The sequence below is a fragment of the Triticum urartu genome, chromosome 5 (assembly GCF_003073215.2).
Source record: "Triticum urartu cultivar G1812 chromosome 5, Tu2.1, whole genome shotgun sequence".
NCBI classification, from domain to species: Eukaryota; Viridiplantae; Streptophyta; class Magnoliopsida; order Poales; family Poaceae; genus Triticum; species Triticum urartu.
In genome coordinates, this window is record NC_053026.1 from 539,672,941 (window position 1) to 539,696,689 (window position 23,749).

Consider the following 23,749-nt stretch of genomic DNA (forward strand, 5'->3'; position numbering starts at 1 on the left):
TTGCTATGAATACCTGTGATGACCATGGGGTATCATATTGATTCACTTGATATGTGTTTTGGCACTCAACTCATGGATTCCTGAGGTGACATTGGGGTAATCTATGCATATGGGTTGATGCATGTTCTTGTCTTTTGTTTCTCTGGTTGTAACGATCCGAACCCATGGGGTCCAAATCTTCTGAGCTTTCTGTGCTATCCCTGGATCAAAAGCTAGCACACCCAGTACAAATATGAATATCAAGTACAAACGTCATTTTATTACATCGAAGATCCAAAGTTCAATTTATTACAACTCACTCAGCTGAAGGTACATAGCGGAAGCAAATAACATAATAATAATCCTGAGCCCATCAGTCGCCACAAGGCTAGTTGAGTGTAGCTCCGTAGCCCTATCTCGTCACTCATCATCTGCACATGACACGTACAGGTAAGTACTTTGAATGTACTTGCAAGTTGCAACAAGAGTGATAACAAATATTCATGCTGGGTTGGTGTCTAGGGTTTATTTGCGAAAAGCCAATTTTTCTCCTAGAATATAAACAAAATAAATAAAACGAGTTTTGATAAACATGTTTTTTAAACATAGAGTTTAAGTGAATACTTGGATATCCGCACCAAGATTCACAAAAAATAATTTTCTCCTTTAGGTTGAAGTAAAACACCCCACTGTGTTTAACTTCCACCTAACCCTTTATAAAATAGCTTTGAGAAAAGAGAGGGGAGATTCTTCTTCAGTCAAGTCTTCAGTTGCTCAAAATTGCCCGTAACCGGAGGCACGGCTAATCGATTAGGTTAACCCCTCTGCAGAGGTCGTACACGTTCCCCACATGACACAACCAACCCCGTTTACCGTTACACACTTGGGTGTACGACTAGGAGGAGATTGTGACAAAGCCTTTCCGTAACAGCCCCCTATACCTGACCAAGCCGCCCGCAACTTAGGCAATGAAAGCCCCTCTCCGACGGCGGTCTTGAGGTAAGGGTTTCCCGTTAGTACTAAGCTAAGCCAGATCCCATAGTAGCATGTGGCTGTACTGGAAGCTACATCAAACCGTACTTGGAAGATCTCATTCCCTTGAACGACGGTCCCCACCAAAAACCTGTGTGCAAGACCCCAGTCGGGCGCATTCACTTCAAGACCCCGATGGGCGCAATCACTTGAAGACGCTCCCGTCATACCATTCCGCCCAAGGAGTAGAAGTAAAAAAATAGTTTTTGCTTTTTCAAAATATTTTCTAAATCATTGTTCCAAGGGAACAAGTTTGTAATTTTCAAAATATTTGGTCCCCTCCCAACTACAAGCATGGCTAAGCGTATAGTCCAATAGCATTGGATCCTATGGCTTTACTACTAGCAAAATATTTCCAAAAACAACAATATAAAACCCTACACATGCATACTACTTGCTTTGAAAGTCAATGCAAAGTTAAACACGGGATAAATATGGTCAAGGTTGCAACTTGCCTTCTGACTCGCAGCAACACGGTTCTACCTCCTCGTAGAATTTGCCTTCGCACTCGTCGCAATCTAACGCAACAAAGTACTTAAGTAAGTCACTCCACATATCAAACATTAACATAACAAGTGATCAAGAAAAACCATCCAACAGACAATTCATGCCAAACAACCCTAGCCAGTATATCCATATGATTCGAGTTTATGCACTTTGATCGGTTCCTATGTATGGTTTATAGTTCATGTTAATAAACTAATTAATAATCCTATAACTCTAAACTTTTATGACGACAACAACTAACCAGAAAGGTTTTCTACGGATAAATCTAATGGTTTTAACAATGACACAAATTTTAGTTTAACGAGTTTATTAAACGATAATCAAAGGAGGTCAAAATTATGTATTGTGCTAAAACAGTAACTAAACCTTACTAAAAAAATATTCTATGAGTTCTAGCAGATTGGTATGATTCCAAGGACCAATTTTCATATGTAAAACTTTTTCATATCACTCGCAGAATAAAAGATTCAGTAAAAATACTCAAATTATCATTTAAATCAAAACGAAATTTTAATTAGCGTAAAAGTGAGATTTCAATTTTTTATAATAAACTAGAGGTCCTCAGCTATCCAGGGATATCTTATTTGTCAAATTTGAATAAGCGGTTTAAAAGGTGTGATTTTTCTAAGTTGGGCTAAATTTCTGGAAAAGAAGCGAGGTAAGAAAAAGAGTCGCCACGTGGCAGAATTCTATAGGCTAATACTATGTCGTTTTTTTTTACAGAAAGAGGGCTGGCCTCACCGGAGGAGTTGGCCGGCGATGGACAACAAACTTGGCGTGCTCTCGCTCGATGATGCGGATGTCTTCGGCAACGAAAGAGAGGTGGAAGGAGTAGAGGAAGTCGAGGAAAACTTGCTGAACACCAAAACGCGCTTGGCACCGTCCTCTGGTGACCGTGATGCGTCGCCGGAGTTGGGCGGAGCTCTGACCAGATGCATACTCCGGCTTAGTAAAACAAAGAATCAACATGTTAGGATGATGCCCAAGGTCGAGATATGAAGGATGGAAGAGTTAGAATGTCTGCTTCACCTCGGACTCGCCGGAACCTTCCACGAACAGCACCAGCGTCACGCAACTCCGGTGAGCAATTCACGACGATGGGTAGGGGTATAAGCTCCCGAAGGAGAGGGGTTCGGGCAAGGAGAGAGTTGTGAGGGGAGGGGGCCTTTTATAGGATGCAGGGGAGGTCGGAACGTTGCAGTGCGTCGTCGGAATTATGGCGTCTTCATGGCGGCTGTTTCCGGTGTTCTAATGGCCATTAGGGCGCGGTTTAGTGCGGGTAACGGAAGAGTAGAAGTTAGGGCAGAGTGGGGGTCCGTTCAGAGCGGATTTGGGGCGAGGTAGAGGAGGGGAGGGGTCGGGCGCGAGTGGGGTGCGGGCGCTGGCTCGTTGCCTGAGTCTGACGAGAGGTTGAGGACGACCGGGGTCATGAAGAGATTGAAGAAAAAGGAGGAAGAGAAAAAAAACAAAAGAGAAAAGAGAAAAGGACCTGGGCCGTTGCTGCGTGCATTGTAGGTCCAACTCGTAGCGTTGTGCTCGTATGCGTAGCTAGCTTAGGAAATAAGAGTGGCTTAAGCCCCGTGAGCTAATTAGATTAGGATTACTATAATAATGTACTAAGTGTAGGAAAGTTAAAGGAAACATAAAATAACAATTTCACACAACAAACTTATTAGTTGGGGTCTAGAAAAAAAAACTACGCACTTAGCTTAGTTTGTGTGCACCTACTTATTTAGATGCCTTGACATAATTAAATTACTCAAAATGCAATATAGGGATAATATTCCTACCATTCTGTTAAATAGTAATATGCAAATTGCAATTTTGTATAGGTTGTCATTCTAACACTTTAATAATGAAAAGCAATCATAAACACTTAAAATTATTCAAATAATGATCAAATTACACAAAATGCTCATGCTCCAATATAACATTCCAAATTAAAATTTTGGGATATTACACTGGTAGAAATCTTGGGGCACTCTTTGAGGTTCTTTATGTTGGATTGAGTATTATGAATCTGAAATTGTTTGATGCACTGAAGAAGATGAACGAGACATGGGTGACGAGGTTGCGATGGATGTCGACAACTTCACGGGGGTGTCAGGGTTGAATCTGGCGGATCTCGAGTAGGGGGTCCTGAGCTAGGGCTAGATGGTGATACGTCTCCAACGTATCTATAATTTTTTATTGTTCTATGCTATTATATTATCTGTTTTGTATGTTTTATACGCATTAATATTCTATTTTATATTATTTTGGGACTACCCTATTAACCTAGAGCCTAGTGCCAGTTTCTGTTTTTTTCTTGTTTTTGAGCTTCGTAGAAAAGGAATACCAAACAGAATAAAACTTTTGCGATGATTTTTCTTGGACTAGAAGACACCTAGGAGACTTGGAGTTCAAGTCAGAAGAGCCACAAGGCGGCGACAAGGGTGGAGGGCGCGCCCCCCTACCTTGTGGGCCCCACGTGACCCCCTGACCTAGTTCTGCCTCCTATATATTCACATATATTCCCAAACCGCTAGAAGCATCCACGAAAACACTTTTCCACCACCACAACCTTCTATTCCCGTGAGATCCCATCTTCGGGCCTTTTTCGGCATCCTGCCGGAGGGGGATTCGATCACAGAGTGCATCTACATCAACCCTATTGCCCTTCTGATGAAGCATGAGTAGTTTACCTCAGACCTACGGGTCCATAGCTAGTAGCTAGATGGCTTCTTCTCTCTCTTTGATTCTCAATACCATGTTCTCCTCGATGTCCTTGGAGATCTATCCGATGTAATCTTGTTTTGCGGTGTGTTTGTTGAGATTCGATGAATTGTGAATTTATGATCAGCTCATCTATGAATATTATTTGAATCTTCTCCGAATTCTTATATGCATGATTTGATATCTTTGTATTTCTCTTCGAACTATCTGTTTGGTTTGGCCAACTAGATTGGTTTTTCTTGCAATAGGAGAAGCGCTTAGATTTGGGTTCAATCTTGCGGTGTCCTCACCTAGTGAAAAAGTAGGGGTAGTGAGGCACGTATTGTATTGTTGCTATCAAGGATAAAAGGATGGGGTTTACATCATATTGCTTGATTTTATTCCTCTACATCATGTCATCTTACTTAAAGCGTTGCTCTAATCTTTATGAACTTAATACTCTAGATGCAGGCAAGAGTCGGTCGATGTGTGGAGTAATAGTAGTAGATGCAGGTAGGAGTCGGTCTACTTGACACGGATGTGATGCCTATATTACATAATCATTGCCTTGGATATTGTCATAACTTTGCGCTTTTCTATCAATTGCTCGACAGTAATTTGTTCACCCACCATATTATTTGCCTTCAAGAGAGAAGCATCTAGTGAAACCTATGGCCCCCGGGTCTATTTTCCATCATATTAGTTTCCGATCTACTATTTTGCAATCTTTTACTTTCAGATCTATAAACCAAAAAACCCAAAAATATTTTATCTTTTGTTTAGTTTTATTTATCTATCTCTATCAGATCTCACCTTTGCAAGTGACTGTGAAGGGATTGACAACCCCTTTATCGCGTTGGGTGCAAGTGTTTGATTATTTGTGTAGGTATTGGTGATTTGCGCGTTCTTCTCCTACTGTATTGATACCTTGGTTCTTAACTGAGGGAAATACTTATCTCTACTTTGTTTGATCACCCTTTCCTCTTCAAGGGAAAAACCAACGCAAGCTCAATAAGTAGCAGATGGTAACATCACAAAGTGGGACATGATGTTTTACCCAGGTTTGGGCCCTCTTGAAGAGGTAAATCCCTATGTCCTGCTTCCGTTATATTGATTGTGGATGGGGTACAAAGTACAAGATGATCTACCTCGAGATCGTATGTGGATGTATCACCTCAATCGAGTATGTTCTATCGACCTAGGGTAGCCTTGGTTTATATAATGCACCAGAGGGTTGGGATTTAGAGAGTCCTCGTCTTGTGCGCCAAATCTTGGGGAAGTTTCCTTGTATATGTCCTTGTATATGTCATGGGCTGCCTGAAGAGGCCCGGTAATTAACCACCACGGGGGTCCTCCGCCCGGCTCTCCTGGCCGGGAGACGACATGGTGAGTACCCCTAGTCTAGGACACCATCAGTAGCCCCTAAACTGGTCTTCAAGTTGGGGACAGTCCTCGGTTCTTCTGAACTATTCTTTGTCTTTGGGGATCATTCTTGAAATTTGGTTCAAAAAATCTTCTCATCTCCGATCTTGAGGATCACCGAGGTGTATCCGAGTTCACATGTCAGGAATCCAAGGAGCCCTTTAGGACTTTATCAGGTGCCTTGTTTTTTTTGCAGCCAAGCTCCAACGCCAGATTGCCTCCGAAGTGGTGCAGCACCTCGGTCTTGAGTTGTCGATGTAGATTGTCGGCCTCCGAAAAAAAGTTTTCTGCCAAGCTGGTTGCAATTTATTCTCTACCGAGATGTATAGCCAGTAGCCCTCAAGGTGCGTGTCGGCCTAAAATACAAGGTGCACCTGAAGGATAACATAAAACTGATGATCCCAGTAGCCCATGAGACTTATATTGATTCATGAAATCAGCATGAGGATCAAGTCCTTACTCAGCAACATACTTTAGGAACATAAACATGGTGTGCATCCCTTGAGATTCTGGTTGGGTGCGGCCAATCAACCCGAGGATCGTAATCTCCTCGGAAACCATATTACACTTTAAAGTTTCTGCATTGAATCGTCAATTCAGCAGCCCCCGAGACTTAGATTGGGCAACATGGCTGACCCTAGGATCGCATCAACTAGAGAACTAGATCAGCCTCATTTTGCATTTCGCATTCACCGAGGTGCAACTTAGGAGGGAAGATGCCGAATTACGGGTCAGAAAACTTGTTCTGGTTCTTCTCGTCGATGTTCTCCTGACATTTCGGCCTTGACCCCTTTATAAAAGTTGTTCAGGTGGACGAGAAGCCTTGGTTTCCATGCCATACGACCGCTTATGCAAGCGCTTGTGTTCGCATGAAACGTCGTCTTTTGCTCTGTTGCTTCAGTGCGCCTCCTCTTGATATCTTCTATCTCCTCCTTCACTCCTTTCCATGTTCTCACTTGATTTCGTCCATATTTAGCCCACCCTTGTGGAAATACAAAAAAGAGAGGATTTGTGGAATCCTATGCTTTCATTAGTCATTAGTGGCTACTGAACCTCGTAGGTCAACCAGAACACGCTCCGCACCAGAGTGGTACGGTAATCCTATTCTGGAAGTCATGGTACTAGAACATGACGAACCTACAAACTGTGAGGAAGCGATGATGAGCCCAAATTCCGATAAATGGCTTGAGGCCATGAAATCTGAGATAGGATCCATGTATGAAAACAAAGTGCGGACTTTGGTTGACTTGCCCGATGATCGGCAAGCCATAGAGAATAAATGGATCTTCAAGAAGAAGACTGATGCTGATGGTAATGTTACTGTCTGCAAAGCTCGACTTGTTGCGAAAGGTTTTCGACAAGTTCAAGGAGTTGACTGCGATGAGACCTTCTCACCCGTAGCGATGCTTAAGTCTATCCGAATCATGTTAGCAATTGCTGCATTTTATGATTATGAAATCTGGCAAATGGACTTCAAAACTGCATTCCTTAATGGATTTCTTAAAGAAGAGTTGTATATGATGCAACCAGAAGGTTTTGTCGATCCTAAAGGTGCTAACAAAGTGTGCAAACTCCAGCGATCCATCTATGGACTGGTGCAAGCATCTCGGAGTTGGAATATACGCTTTGATAAGGTGATCAAAGCATATGGTTTTATACAGACTTATGGTGAAGCATGTATTTATGATAATTTTTGATTGTTCCATGCTATTATATTATCTGTTTTGGATGTTATGGGCTTTATTATACACTTTTATATTATTTTTGGGAATAACGTATTAACCGGAGGCCCATCCCAAGTTGCTGTTTTCTTGCCTATTTCAGTGTTTCAAAGAAAAGGAATATCAAACGGAGTCCAAATGGAATGAAACCTTCAAGAAAGTTATTTTTGGAACGGAAGCAATCCAGGAGACTTGGAGTAGACGTCAGGGAAGCTTCGAGATGGCCATGAGGCAGGAGGCGCGCCTGCCCCCTGGGCACGCCCCCACCCTCGGGGACCCCTCATGGCTCCCCTGGCCGACTTCTTTCACCTATATATATATATATCAATATACCCTAAAAACATCGGGGAGCGGAATAGATCGGGACTTCCGCCGCCAGAAGCCTCTGTAGCCACCGAAAACCAATCTAGACCCGTTTCGGCACCCTGCCGGAGGGGGGAATCCCTCTCCGGTGGCCATCTTCATCAACCCGGCGCTCTCCATGACGAGGAGGGGGTATTTCACCCTCGGGGCTGAGGGTATGTACCAGTAGCTATGTGTTTGATCTCTCTCTCTCGTGTTCTTGAGGTGATACGATCTTGATGTATCACAAGCTTTGCTATTATAGTTGGATCTTATGATGTTTCTCCCCCTCTACTCTCTTGTGATCAATTGAGTTTTCCCTTTGAAGTTATCTTATCGGATTGAGTCTTTAAGGATTTGAGAACACTTGATGTATGTCTTGCACGTGCTTATCCGTGGTGACAATGGGATATCATGTGATCCACTTGATGTATGTTTTGGTGATCAACTTGCGAGTTCCGTGACCTCGTGAACTTATGCATAGGGGTTGGCACACATTTTCGTCTTGTCTCTCCAGTAGAAACTTTGGGGCACTCTTTGAAGTTCTTTGTGTTGGTTGAATAGATGAATCCAAGATTGTGTGGTGCATATCGTATAATCATACCCACGGATACTTGAGGTGACATTAGGGTTTTGGTTGATTAGTGTCTTAATGTGTTATTCTAGTACAAATTCTATGATAGACTGAACGGAAAGAATAGCTTTGTGTTATTTTACTACGGACTCTTGAATAGATCGATTAGAAAGGATAACTTTGAGGTGGTTTCATACCCTACCATAATCTCTTCGTTTTTTCTCCGCTATTAGTGACTTTGGAGTGACTCTTTGTTGCACGTTGAGGGATAGTTATATGATCCAATTATGTTATTATTGTCGAGAGAACTTGCACTAGTGAAAGTATGAACCCTAGGCCTTGTTTCCTAGCATTGCAATACCGTTTACACTCACTTTTATCATTAGTTACCTTGCTGTTTTTATATTTTCAGATTACAAAAACCATTATCTACTATCCATATTGCACTTGTATCACCATCTCTTCGTCGAACTAGTGCACCTATACAATTTACCATTGTATATGGTGTGTTGGGGACACAAGATACTCTTTGTTATTTGGTTGCAGGGTTGCTTGAGAGAGACCATCTTCATCCTACACCTCCCACGGATTGATAAACCTTAGGTCATCCACTTCAGGGAAATTTGCTACTGTCCTACAAACCTCTGCACTTGGAGGCCCAACAACGTCTACAAGAAGAAGGTTATGTAGTAGACATCAATTTACAAGAAAGTGAGTGGGAGCTCTGTAGTATTTATGATATTATATGTAGATGACATAGTGTTGATTGGAAATGATATACAATTTTTGGATAGCATAAAAGGATACTTGAATAAGAATGTTTTCAATGAAAGACCTCGGTGAAGCTACTTATATATTGGGCATCAAGATCTATAGGGATAGACCGAGACACTTAATAGGACTTTCACAATGCAATACCTTGACAAGATGTTGAAGAAGTTCAAAATGGATTAGTCAAAGAAAGGGTTCTTGCCTGTGTTGCAAGGTGTGAAGTTGAGTAAGACTCAAAGCCCAACCATGACAGAAGATAGAGAGAGAATGAAAGTCATTCCCTATACCTAGGTTCTATAAAGTATGCCATGCTGTGTACCAGACCTATTGTATACCTTGCCATGAGTTTGGCAAGGGAGTACAATAATGATCTAGGAGTAGATCACTGGACAGTGGTCAAAATTATCCTTAGAGGACTAAGGAAATATTTCTCGGTTATGGAGGTGATAAAGAGTTCATCGTAAAGAGTTACGTCGATGCAAGCTTTGACACTGATCTGGATGAATCTGAGTCTCGGTATGGATACATATTGAAAGTGAGAGCATTTAGCTAGAGTAGCTCAATGCAGAGCATTGTAGACATAGAAATGTGCAAAATACATGCGGATCTGAATGTGGCAGACCCGTTGACTAAACTTCTCTCACAAGAAAAACATGATCACACCTTAGTACTCTTTGGGTCTTAATCACATAGCGATGTGAACTAGATGATTGACTCTAGTAAACGTTTTGGGTTTGGGTCACATGGCGATGTGAACTATGGGTGTTAATCACATGGTGATGTGAACTATTGGTGTTAATCACATGGCGATGTGAACTAGATTATTAACTCTAATACAAGTGGGAGACTGAAGGAAATATGCCCTAGAGGCAATAATAAAGTTGTTATTTATATTTCCTTATATCATGACAAATGTTTATTATTCATGCTAGAATTGTATTAACCGGAAACTTGATACATGTGTGAATACATAGACAAAACAAAGTGTCCTAGTATGCCTCTACTAGACTAACTCGTTAATCAAACATGGTTAAGTTTCCTAACTGATGACTGATACATCCATTTTGCATCATGCTTTTATATCAATATTTATTACATTATGGGCTGCTATTACACATTATGTCACAATACTTATGCCTATTCTCTCTTATTTTACAATGTTTGCACGAAGAGGGAGAATGTCGGCATTTGGAATTCTGGGCTGGAAAAGGAGCAAATATTAGAGACCTATTCTGCACAACTCCAAAAGTCCTGAAACTCCACGGAAGTCAGTTTTAGAATATATAAAAAATATTGGGCGAAGAAAGTACCAGAGGGGGGCCACCCACCATCCACGAGGGTGGGGGTGCGCCCCCTGCCTCGTGGCCCCCTAGCAGGCCTTCGGTGCCCATCTTTGGCTATATGAAGTCTTTCTCCCTGGAAAAAATCATAAGCAAGCTCTCGGGATGAAACACCGCCGCCACGAGGCGAAACCTTGGCGGAACCAATCTAGGGCTCCGACGGAGCTGTTCTGCCGGGGAAACATCCCTCCGGGAGGGGGAAATCATCACCATCGATCCTCTCATCGGGAGTGGGTCAATATCCATCAACATCTTCACCAGCACCATCTCATCTCAAACCCTAGTACATCTCTTGTATCCAATCTTTGTCCCAAAACCTCAGATTGGTACCTGTGGGTTGCTAGTAGTGTTGATTACTCCTTGTAGTTGATGCTAGTTGGTTTATTTGGTGGAAGATCATATGTTCAGATCCTTTATGCATATTCATACCCCTTTGATTATGAACATGAATATGATTTGTGAGTAGTTACGTTTGTTCCTGGGGACATGCGAGAAGTCTTGCTATAAGTAGTCATGTGAATTTGGTATTCGTTCGATATTTTGATGAGATGTATGTTGTCTCTCCTATAGTGGTGTCATGTGAACGTCAACTACATGACACTTCACCACTATTTGGGCCTAGGGGAAGGCATTGGGAAGTAATAAGTAGATGATGGGTTGCTAGAGTGACAGAAGCTTAAACCCTAATTTATGTGTTGCTTCGTCACGGGCTGATCTGGATCCACATGTTTCATGCTATGGTTAGGTTTACCTGAATACTTCTTTTGTAGTTGCGGATGCTTGCAAGAGGGGTTAATCATAAGTGGGATGCTTGTCCAAGTAAGGGCAGTACCCAAGCACCGGTCCACCCACATATCAAATTATCAAAGTATCGAACGCGAATCATATGAGCGTGATGAAAACTAGCTTGACAATAATTCCCACGTGTCCTCGGGAGCGCTTTCCTTTATATAAGAGTTTGTCCAGGCTTGTCTTTTGCTACAAAAAGGATTGGGACATCTTGCTGCACCGTATTTACTTTTATTACTTGTTACCCATTACAAATTACTTTATCACAAAACTATCTGTTACCAATAATTTCAGTGCTTGCAGAGAATACCTTACTGAAAACTTCTATAGGTGATCAATTGTAGCTCTTTTTGATAAGTAAGAGTGTCGAACCCAATGAGGAACAGAAGGAAATGACAGGTGGTTTTCAATACGGTAATGTCTGCAAGTGCTGAAATTGTAAGTAACGGAGTAGTTTTATAGCAAGATAATTTGTAACGGGCAAGTAACGAGTAGTAACAAAAGTATAGCAAGATAGTCCAATCCTTTTGAGGCAAAAGACATGCCAAAACGGTCTCTTATGATAAGCAAAGTGTTCTTGAGGGTACACGGGAATTTCATCTAGTCACTAAGGGAGTCCGGGATTAGGGGTCTTCGGACAGCCGGATTATATCCTTTGACCGGACTGTTGGACTATGAAGATACAAGATTGAAGACTTCGTCTCGTGTCCGGATGGGACTCTACTTGGCGTGGAAGGCAAGCTAGGCAATACGGATATGTATATCTCCTCCTTTGTAACTGACCTTGTGTAACCCTAACCCTCTCCGGTGTCTATATAAACCGGAGGGTTTTAGTCCGTAGGACACAATAACATACAATCATACCATAGGCTAGCTTCTAGGGTTTAGCCTCTCTGATCTTGTAGTAGATCTACTCTTGTACTACCCATATCATCAATATTAATCAAGCAGGACGTAGGGTTTTACCTCCATCAAGAGGGCCCGAACCTGGGTAAAAGTTAGGCTTGATGGCTCCTTCTATCATCGATAGCGATGCAGTCCAGGGTGAGACTTTTCTCCCCGGACAGATCTTTGTGTTCGGCGGCTTCGCACTGCGGGCCAACTAGCTTGGCCATCTGGAGCAGATCGAAAGTTACGCCCCTGGCCACCAGTTCAGGTTTGGAAGCTTAAACTACACAGCCGATATCCGCGGAGACTTGATCTTCAACGGATTCGAGCCTCTGCCTTGTGCGTCACGCAGTCACGATGAGTATGATTTAGCTCTACCATCAGGCAGTGTTCAAGAGATCGCACCGGCAATCGCTCCGACCCTCAATTCGGAGCCAGTTGTGCCGTCCATGGACGGGTGGATGGACCCCGCCACGGAGGCCTTACCCTCAGCGGCGATCGAGCCGAACATCGACCTTACCCTGCACGAGAGCCCTGTTGTCAAACTGCCGGATCCTTCTCCGGCCACGGACTCCGATCTGCCTGCGCCCGTTCCTAGCGAATCTGATTGGGCGCCGATCATGGAGTTTACCTCCGTGGATATTTTTCAGCACTCGCCCTTTGGCGACATATTGAACTCATTAAGGTCTCTCTCCTTGTCAGGAGGATCCTGGCCGAACTATGTCCGGCAGGATTGGGATGCGGACGACGAAGAAATTCACGGCCCACCCACCACCCACTTAGTAGCAACTGTCGATGACTTAGCCGACATGCTCGACTTCGACTCCGAAGACATCGACGGTATGGACGACGATGCGGGAGACAAAGAGGAACCACTGCCCACGGGGCACTGGACAGCCACCTCATCATACGATATATACATGGTGGACACACCCAAAGAAGGTAATGGCGACGAGACAGCGGAGGATGACCCCTCCAAGAAGCAACCCAAGCACCAACGTCAGCGGCGCCACTCTAAGTCCCGCCAAAGCAAAAGTGTTGATACCGGCACAGGAGATAATAACACTCCGGATAGTGCCGAAGATGGCAACAATCCCCTCCAGCAAGATTTAGAGCAGGAAGATGGAGGAGCCAGCCCTCCAGAGAGAGCGGCAGATGGAGAGGCGGAGGATGATAATACATCCCTCCGAAGATGAGGCAAGCCTCGGCGATGACGAATTCGCCGTGCCAGAGGATCCCATAGAACAAGAGCGCTTCAAGCGTCGGCTTATGGCCACGGCAAATAGCCTTCAGAAAAAGCAGCAGCAGCTTCAAGCTGATCAAGATCTACTAGCTGACAGATGGACTGAAGTCCTCACAGCCGAGGAATATAAACTCGAGCGCCCCTCCAAGAGTTACCCAAAATGCAGGTTGCTGATAAGTCTCCAACGTGTCTATAATTTTTGATTGCTCCATGCTATATTATCTACTGTTTTGGGCAATACTGGGCTTTATTTTCCACTTTTATATTATTTTTGGGACTAACCTATTAACCGGAGGCCCAGCCCAGATTTGCTGTTTTATGCCCATTTCAGTGTTTCAAAGAAAAGGAATATCAAACGGAGTCGAAACGGAAAATCAACTGGAGAAGTTATTTTTGGAACGAAAGCCACCAGATAGACTTGGACTCCACGCCAGGAGATACGGGAGGTGCTCACGAGGGTGGGGGCGCGCCCCCCTGCCTCGTGGGGCCCCAGTGGCTCCTCCGACGTACTTCCTGCACCCATATATATCGTCGTACCCTAAAACTTCCAGAACGGAGATTAGATCGGGAGTTCCGCCGCCAGAAGCCTCCGTAGCCACCGAAAACTAATCTAGACCCGTTCCGGCACCCTGCCGGAGGGGGCAATCCTTCTCCGGTGGCCATCTTCATCATCCCAGTGCTCTCAATGATGAGGAGGGAGTAGTTCTCCCTCGGGGCTGAGGTTATGTACCAGTAGCTATGTGTTTGATCTCTCTCTCTCTCTCGTGTTCTTGATTTGGCACGATCTTGATGTATCGCGAGCTTTGCTATTATAGTTGGATCTTATGTTTCTCCTCCCCCTCTTTTGTAATGAATTGAGTTTCCCCTTTGAAGTAATCTTATCGGATTGAGTCTTTAAAGATTTGAGAACACTTGATGTATGTGTTGCCGTCCGTATCTGTGGTGACAATGGGATACCACGTGATTCACTTGATGTATGTTTTGGTGATCAACTTGCGGGTTCCTCCCATGAACCTATGCATAGGGGTTGGCACACGTTTTCGTCGTGATTCTCCGGTTGGAACTTTGGGGCACTCTTTGAGGTCCTTTGTGTTGGTTGAATGGATGAATCTGAGATTGTGTGTTGCATATCGTATAATCATACCCACGGATACTTGAGGTGACATTGGAGTATCTAGGTGACATTAGGGTTTTGACTGATTTGTGTCTTAAGGTGTTATTCTAGTATGAACTCTAGGGCTATTTGTGACACTTATAGGAATGACCCAACGGATTGATTGGAAAGAATAACTTTGAGGTGGTTTCGTACCCTACCATAATCTCTTCGTTCGTTCTCCGCTATTAGTGACTCTGGAGTGACTCTTTGTTGCATGTTGAGGGATAGTTATGTGATCCAGTTATGATATCATTGTTGAGAGGACTTGCACTAGTGAAAGTATGAACCCTAGGCCTTGTTTACTAGCATTGCAATACCGTTTACGCTCACTTTTATCACTTGCTACCTTTCTGTTTTTATAATTTCAGATTACAAATACCTTTATCTACTATCCATATACCACTTGTATCACCATCTCTTCGCCGAACTAGTGCACCTATACAATTTACCATTGTATTGGGTGTGTTGGGGACACAAGATACTCTTTGTTATTTGGTTGCAGGGTTGCTTGAGAGAGACCATATTCATCCTACGCCTCCTACGGATTGATAATCCTTAGGTCATCCACTTGAGGGAAATTTGCTACTGTTCTACAAACCTCTGCACTTGGAGGCCCAACAACGTCTACAAGAAGAAGGTTGGGTAGTAGACATCAAGCTCTTTTCTGGAGCCGTTGCCGGGGAGGTGAGTGCTTGAAGGTATATCTTTAGATCTTGCAATCGAGTCTTTTAGTTTCTTGTTTTATCACTAGTTTAGTTTATAAAAGAAAACTATAAAAAATGGAATTGAGTTTGTCTCATACGCTTCACCTTTTTAATATCTTTCGTGAGTATGACGGAAAGGATATTTGTGCTCATGTGCTAGAAGAAGAAATATATAAAATGTTTTTTGGCACTAAATATTTGAATGATGAGCATGATTGTAATGTTGTTAGTATGAATTCCTTGAATATCCATGATGCCACTGATATGCAAAGACACAAGCTTGGGGAAGCTATGTTTGATGAAGATGATATTTTTTCTCCCCCAAGTTTTGATGAGCAAATTTATTATGATGAAAGCACGCCTCCTACTTATGATGATTATATTGATGAAAGTGAATTTGGAGAGGTCATGACTTTATTTTGTGAAGAATCCACTATTTCGGAAGAGGTTCCAATTGATTATGAGAACAAAGTTGCTATCTATGATGATTATTGTGATGACTTGTATGCTATAAAGAATAATGATATCCATGAAACTTGTCATTACGATTTTAGTTTTCAATTGGATTATGCCTCACATGATAATTATTTTGTTGATTTTGCTCCCACTATTATTCATGAGAAGAATTTTGCTTGTGTGGAGAGTAGTAAATTTTCTATGCTTGTAGATCATGAAACGAATGCTTTAGGTGCTGGTTATATTGTTGAATTCATTCATGATGCTACTGAAAATTATTCTGAGGGAGGAATATGCCTGTAGGAATTGCAATAATATCAACTTTCCCCTCTATGTGCTTAAAGTTTTGAAGTTATGCTTGTTTTGCCCTCCTATGCTAGTTTATTATTGTTTCCATAAGTTGTTTGCTCAAAAAATCCCTATGCATAGGAAGTGGGTTAGACTTAAATGTGCTAGTCATATTCTTCATGATGCTCTCTTTATGTTTCAATTCTTATCCTTTATGTGAGCATCATTGAAATCATCATGCCTAGCTAGGGGCATTAAACGATAGCGCTTGTTGGGAGGCAACCCAATTTTATTTTTGTACCTTGCTTTTTGTTCCTGTTTAGTAATAAATGATTCATCTAGCCTCTGCTTAGATTTGGTTTTATGCTTTTAATTAGTGTTTGTGCCAAGTAGAACCTTTGGGAAGACTTGGGGAAAGTCTTATTGATCATGCTGTAAAAAACAGAAACTTTAGCGCTCACGAGAATTGCTGCCATTTTTATTTGTGAAGTGGTATTTAGTTAATTATTTTTGCAGATGATTAATAGATAAATTCCTCAGGCTAATCAATGTATTTTAGAATTTTATGAGTTCCATAAGTATACGTTTGATCCAGATTACTACAGACTGTTCTATTTTTGACAGATTCTGTTTTCGATGTGTTGTTTACTTATTTTGATGAATCTATGGCTAGTAAAAGAGTTTATAAACCATAGAGAAGTTGAAATACAGTAGGTTTAACACCAATATAAATAAATAATGAGTTCATTACAGTACCTTGAAGTGGTGTTTTGTTTTCTTTCGCTAACGGAGCTTACGAGTTTTCTGTTAAGTTTTGTGTTGTGAAGTTTTCAAGTTTTGGGTAAGGATTCGATGGACTATGGAATAAGGAGTGGCAAGAGCCTAAGCTTGGGGGTTCCCAAGTCACCCCAAGGTAATACTCAAGGACAACCAAGAGCCTAAGCTTGGGGATGCCCCGGAAGGCATCCCCTCTTTCGTCTTCGTTCATCGGTAACTTTACTTGGAGCTATATTTTTATTTACCACATGATATGTGTTTTACTTGGAGCGTCAATTTATTTTGTTAGGATTTGATTTCTGTTATTTAGAACAATGTTTTGCATCTTTTATTTCAATAAAAGTGGCATTGATAGCCTTTACTATGCCTATGTTACAAGTATACATGTTGCTGTTTGAAAACAGAAAGTTTACCGCTGTTGCAATAATTCCCTAGAAAAGTCAGAATGTGATAAAATGTTGAAACCTTTTGAATATTAAGCTCTGATAAATTTACTACAGTGGGAATTTTATTTCATAATTTTTGGAGCTAGGGAAGTATGTATGTTGCAGCATTCTTTACAGACTATCCTGTTTAGGCAGATTGCTGTTATGTTTGCATTGTTTGCGTAGGTTTGCTTCTTTAATGATTCTATTTGAGGATAGGACTATTAAATATGCAGAGGCATTTAGTATGCAATGTTGAATATTAATTTTAGTGATTTTCTACAGTATATTATGATAAGGTTTTTGCAATGGTTTATACTAACTTATCTCATGAGTCCTTGTTGAGTTTTATGTGGATGAAGCTTTTGAGATTTATGGAGACCGTGATATGAGAGTAATTAAGGAGACATAAAATCTCAAGCTTGGGGATGCCCAAGGCACCCCAAGATAATATTTCAAGAAGTCTCAAGCATCTAAGCTTGGGGATGCCCCGGTTGGCATCCCACCTTTCTTCTTCAACAATTATCGGTTAGTTTTGGTTGATCCTAAGTTTTTGCTTCTTAACATGATGTTTGCTATTCTTAGAATGTCATTTTGATTTTCTTTCTGTTTGAATAAAATACCAAGATCTGAAATTCTTAAATTTTAGAGAGTCTTCACATAGTTGCATAACTATTCAACTACTCATTGATCTTCACTTGTATCTTTCGGAGTAGTTTGTCATTTGCTCTAGTGCTTCACTTATATCCTTTTAGAGCATGGTGGTAGTTTTATTTTGAATAAATAGATGAACTCTCATGCTTCACTTAGATTATTTTTAGAGTCTTAATATCATGGTAATTTGCTTAAAATCCTAATATGCTAGGTATTCAAGAATAATAAAATTCTCTTATGAGTGTGTTGAATACTAAGAGAAGTTTGATACTTGATGATTGTTTTGAGATATGAGGATGGTAATATTAGAGTCATGCTAGTTGAGTAGTTGTGAATTTGAGAAATACTTGTGTTGAAGTTTGTGATTCCCGTAGCATGCACGTATGGTGAACCGTTATGTGATGAAGTCGGAGCATGATTTATTTATTGATTGTCTTCCTTATGAGTGGCGGTCGGGGACGAGCGATGGTCTTTTCGTACCAATCTATCCCCCTAGGAGCATGCGCGTAGTACTTTGTTTCGATAACTAATAGATTTTTGCAATAATTATGTGAGTTATTTATGACTAATGTTGAGTCCATGGATTATACGCACTCTCACCCTTCCACCATTGCTAGCCTCTCTAATACCGCGCACCTTTCGCCGGTATCCATAAACCCACCATATACCTTCCTCAAAACAGCCACCATACCTACCTATTATGGCATTTCCATAGCCATTCCGAGATATATTGCCATGCAACTTTCCACCGTTCTGTTTATTATGACACACTCCATCATTGTCATATTGCTTTGCATGATCATGTAGTTGATACCGTATTTGTGGCAAAGCCACCGTTCATAATTCTTTCATACATGTCACTCATGCATCATTGCACATCCTGGTACACCACCGGAGGCATTCATATAGAGTCGTCTTTGTTCTAGTATCGAGTTGTATGATTGAGTTGTAAATAAATAGAAGTGTGATGATCATCATTCAATAGAGCATTGTCCCAAAAAAAAGAGAGAGAAAGGCCATAAAAAAGAGAAGGCCCAAAAAAATAAAAAATAAAAATAAAGGGGGCAATGCTACTATCCTTTTTTCCACACTTGTGCTTCAAAGTAGCACCATGTTCTTCATATAGAGAGTCTCATATGTTGTCACTTTCATATACTAGTGGGAATCTTTCATTATAGAACTTGGCTTGTATATTCCAATGATGGGCTTCCTCAAATTGCCCTAGGTCTTCGTGAGCAAGCGAGTTGGATGCACACCCACTAGTTTCTTTTGTTGAGCTTTCATACACTTATAGCTCTAGTGCATCCGTTGCATGGCAATGCCTACTCACTCACATTGATATCTATTGATGGGCATCTCCATAGCCCGTTGATACGCCGAGTTGATGTGAGACTATCTTCTCCATTTTTGTCTTCTCCACAACCACCATTCTATTCCACCTATAGTGCTATGTCCATGGCTCACGCTCATGTATTGCGTGAAGATTGAAAAAGTTTGAGAACATCAAAAGTATGAAACAATTGCTTGGCTTGTCATCGGGGTTGTGCATGATTTAAATACTTTGCGTGGTGAAGATGGAGCATAGCCAGACTATATGATCTTGTAGGGATAGCTTTCTTTAGCCGTGTTATTTTGAGAAGACATGATTGCTTAGTTAGTATGCTTGAAGTATTATCATTTTTATGTCAATATGAACTTTTGTCTTCAATCTTTCGGATCTGAATATTCATATCACAAGTAGGAAGAATTACATTGAAATTATGCCAACTAGCATTCCACATCAAAAATTATCTTTTTTTATCATTTACCTACTCGAGGATGAGCAAGAATTAAGCTTGGCGATGCTTGATACGTCTCCAACGTATCTATAATTTTTGATTGCTCCATGCTATATTATCTACTATTTTGGGCAATACTGGGCTTTATTTTCCACTTTTATATTATTTTTGGGACTAACCTATTAACCGGAGGCCCAGCCCAGATTTGCTGTTTTATGCCTATTTCAGTGTTTCGAAGAAAAGGAATATGAAACGGAGTCGAAACGGAACGAAATCAACTGGAGAAGTTATTTTTGGAACAAAAGCCACCAGATAGACTTGGACTCCACGTCAGGAGATATGGGAGGTGCTCACGAGGGTGGGGGCGCGCCCCCTGCCTCGTGGGGCCCCAGTGGCTCCTCTGATGTACTTCCTGCACCCATATATATCGTCGTACCCTAAAACTACCAGAACGGAGATTAGATCGGGAGTTCCGCCGCCAAAAGCCTCTGTAGCCACCGAAAACCAATCTAGACCCGTTCCGGCACCCTGCCGGAGGGGGCAATCCTTCTCCGGTGGCCATCTTCATCATCCCGGTGCTCTCCATGACGAGGAGGGAGTAGTTCTCCCTCGGGGCTGAGGGTATGTACTAGTAGCTATGTGTTTGATCTCTCTCTCTCTCTCTCGTGTTCTTGATTTGGCACGATCTTGATGTATCACGAGCTTTGCTATTATAGTTGGATCTTATGTTTCTCCTCCCCCTCTTCTCTCTTGTAATGAATTGAGTTTCCCCTTTGAAGCAATCTTATCAGATTGAGTCTTTAAAGATTTGAGAACACTTGATGTATGTCTTGCCGTGCGTATTTGTGGTGACAATGGGATACCACATGATTCACTTGATGTATGTTTTGGTGATCAACTTGCGGGTTCCACCCATGAACCTATGCATAGGGGTTGGCACACGTTTTCGTCGTGATTCTCCGGTAGAAACTTTGGGGCACTCTTTGATGTCCTTTGTGTTGGTTGAATGGATGAATCTGAGATTGTGTGATGCATATCGTATAATCATACCCACGGATACTTGAGGTGACATTGGAGTATCTAGGTGACATTAGGGTTTTGATTCATTTGTGTCTTAAGGTGTTATTCTAGTACGAACTCTAGGGATGTTTGTGACACTTATAGGAATGGCCCAACAGATTGATTGGAAAGAATAACTTTGAGGTGGTTTCGTACCCTACCATAATCTCTTCATTCGTTCTCCGCTATTAGTGACTTTCGAGTGACTCTTTGTTGCATGTTGAGGGATAGTTATTGAAGGAAATATGCCCTAGAGGCAATAATAAAGTTATTATTTATTTCCTTATATCATGATAAATGTTTATTATTCATGCTAGAATTGTATTAACCGGAAACATAATACATGTGTGAATACATAGACAAACATAGTGTCACTAGTATGCCTCTACTTGACTAGCTCGTTGATCGAAGATGGTTATGTTTCCTAACCATAGACATGAGTTGTCATTTGATTAACAGGATCACATCATTAGGAGAATGATGTGATTGACTTGACCCATTTCATTAGCTTAGCACTTGATCGTTTAGTTTGTTGCTATTGCTTTGTTCATGACTTATACATGTTCCTATGACTATGAGATTATGCAACTCCCGTTTACCGGAGGAACACTTTGTGTGCTACCAAACGTCACAACATAATTGGGTGATTATAAAGGTTCTCTACAGGTGTCTCCGAAGGTACTTGTTGGGTTGGCATATTTCGAGATTAGGATTTGTCACTCCGACTGTCGGAGAGGTATCTCTGGGCCCTCTCGGTAATGCACATCACATAAGCCATGCAAGCATTGCAACTAATAAGTTAGTTGCGGGATGATGTATTACGGAACGAGTAAAGAGACTTGCCGGTAACAAGATTGAATTAGGTATTGAGATACCGACGATCAAATCTCGGGCAAGTAACATACCGATGACAAAGGGAACAACGTATGTTGTTATGCGGTCTGACCGATAAAAGATCTTTGTAGAATATGTAGGAGCCAATATGAGCATCCAGGTTCCGCTATTGGTTATTGACCGGAGACGTGTCTCGGTCATGTCTACATTGTTCTCGAACCCGTAGGGTCCGCACGCTTAACGTTACGATGACAGTTTCATTATGAGTTTATATATTTTGATGTACCGAAGGTTGTTCTGAGTCCCGGATGTGATCACGGACATAACGAGGAGTCTCGAAATAGTCGAGACATAAATATTGATATATTGGACGACTATATTCGGACACAGGAATGGTTCCGGGAGTTACCGGATATAAAACGGAGTACTGGGGGTTACCGGAACCCCCCGGGGGGTTAATGGGCCTCATGGGCCCAAAGTGGAGCAGAGGAGGGGCGGCCAGGGCAGGCTGCGCGCCCCCTCCCCCTCTAGTCCGAATTGGACAAGGACGGAGGGGCGGCGCCCCCCCTTTCCTTTCTCTCCTCTCTCCCTTCCTTCCCCCTCTCCTAGTTGGACAAGGAAAGGAGGGAGTCCTACTCCCGGTAGGAGTAGGACTCCTCCCTAGCGCGCCTCCTCCTGGCCGGCCGCCCCTCCCCCTTGCTCCTTTATATACGGGGGCACCTCTAGACACAACAATTGATCTTTGAGATCTATTAGCCATGTGCGGTGCCCTCCTCCACCATAATCCTCGATAATATTGTAGCGGTGCTTAGGCGAAGCCCTGCGACGGTAGAACATCAAGATCGTCACCACGCCATCATGCTGACGGAACTCTTCCCCGACATTCTGCTGGATCGGAGTCCGGGGATCGTCATTGAGCTGAACGTGTGTTAGAACTCGGAGGTGCCGTAGTTTCGGTGCTTGATCGGTCGGGCCGTGAAGACGTACGACTACATCAACCGCGTTGTGCTAACGCTTCCGCTTCCGGTCTACGAGGGTACGTAGACAACACTCTCCCCTCTCGTTGCTATGCATCACCATGATCTTGCGTGTGCGTAGGAAAATTTTGAAATTACTACGTTCCCCAACAATTATGTGATCCAGTTATGATATCATTGTTGAGAGGACTTGCACTAGTGAAAGTATGAACCCTAGGCCTTGTTTACTAGCATTGCAATACCGTTTACGCTCACTTTTATCACTTGCTACCTTTCTGTTTTTATAATTTCAGATTACAAATACCTTTATCTACTATCCATATACCACTTGTATCACCATCTCTTCGCCGAACTAGTGCACCTATACAATTTACCATTGTATTGGGTGTGTTGGGGACACAAGAGACTCTTTGTTATTTGGTTGCAGGATTGCTTGAGAGAGGCCATCTTCATCCTACGCCTCCTACGGATTGATAAACCTTAGGTCATCCACTTGAGGGAAATTTGCTACTGTTCTACAAACCTCTGCACTTGGAGGCCCAACAACGTCTACAAGAAGAAGGTTGTGTAGTAGACATCAGTTGCTACCCCGACTGGAGGAAGAAGCGTATCACGCGGCTGATCGGCCACCTCGTGGCCGCGATCGAGAGGCATTCCAGCCAAAAACTCAGCCTGCACCCCGACGACATTCAAATATAAAGGCATGGGGAAATACGCCAGACCTGCGAGACGTATTGGAGGACAAAGCAAAGCATGCAAGATCGATCTACGGATCACAAGGGCATGCGACTATGCGAGACGATAAACGTCACGCCGGATACAGTAAAAGTAAATCCGGCCGGGCCGAACGCAGCGGGCAAGACCCATTTGAGCTGCGTCGCAATATAGCCCAATACGGAGGCGCCGCACACCCCCTATGCTTCACAGACGAAGTAATGGATCATCAAATCCCAGAGGGTTTCAAACCCGTAAATATCGAATCATACGACGGCACAACAGATCCTGCGGTATGGATCGAGGATTTCCTCCTCCACATCTACATGGCCCACGGTGATGACTTACACGCCATCAAATACCTCCCACTAAAGCTCAAAGGACCAGCGTGGCATTGGCTTAACAGCTTGCCAGCAGAGTCCATTAGCTGTTGGGAAGATCTGGAGGCCGCATTCCTTGACAACTTTCAGGTCACTTATGTGCGACCACCAGATGCCGATGGCTTGAGCCACATAATTCAGCAGCCAGAAGAATCGGCCAGGCAATTCTGGACTCGGTTCCTAACAAAGAAAAATCAAATCGTCGACTGTCCGGATGTAGAGGCCCTAGCAGCTTTCAAACACAA

The 23,749-nt window shown here is 42.5% G+C and overlaps 1 long non-coding RNA gene across 2 annotated transcripts; it reads right to left on the reverse strand.

Moving 5' to 3' along the window:
* Positions 1-239: 239 nt before the first annotated feature.
* Positions 240-2,956, reverse strand: LOC125556648. 2 transcript variants are annotated; one of them, XR_007305161.1, is made up of 3 exons: positions 2,548-2,956; positions 2,260-2,463; positions 240-410 (listed from the first exon to the last, which is right to left on the reverse strand). It is a non-coding gene; the product is annotated as an uncharacterized LOC125556648 (long non-coding RNA). The 2 variants fall into 2 exon arrangements; XR_007305162.1 differs by lacking the exon at positions 240-410 and adding an exon at positions 1,467-1,529 and having other exon boundaries at positions 2,548-2,954.
* Positions 2,957-23,749: the final 20,793 nt, after the last annotated feature.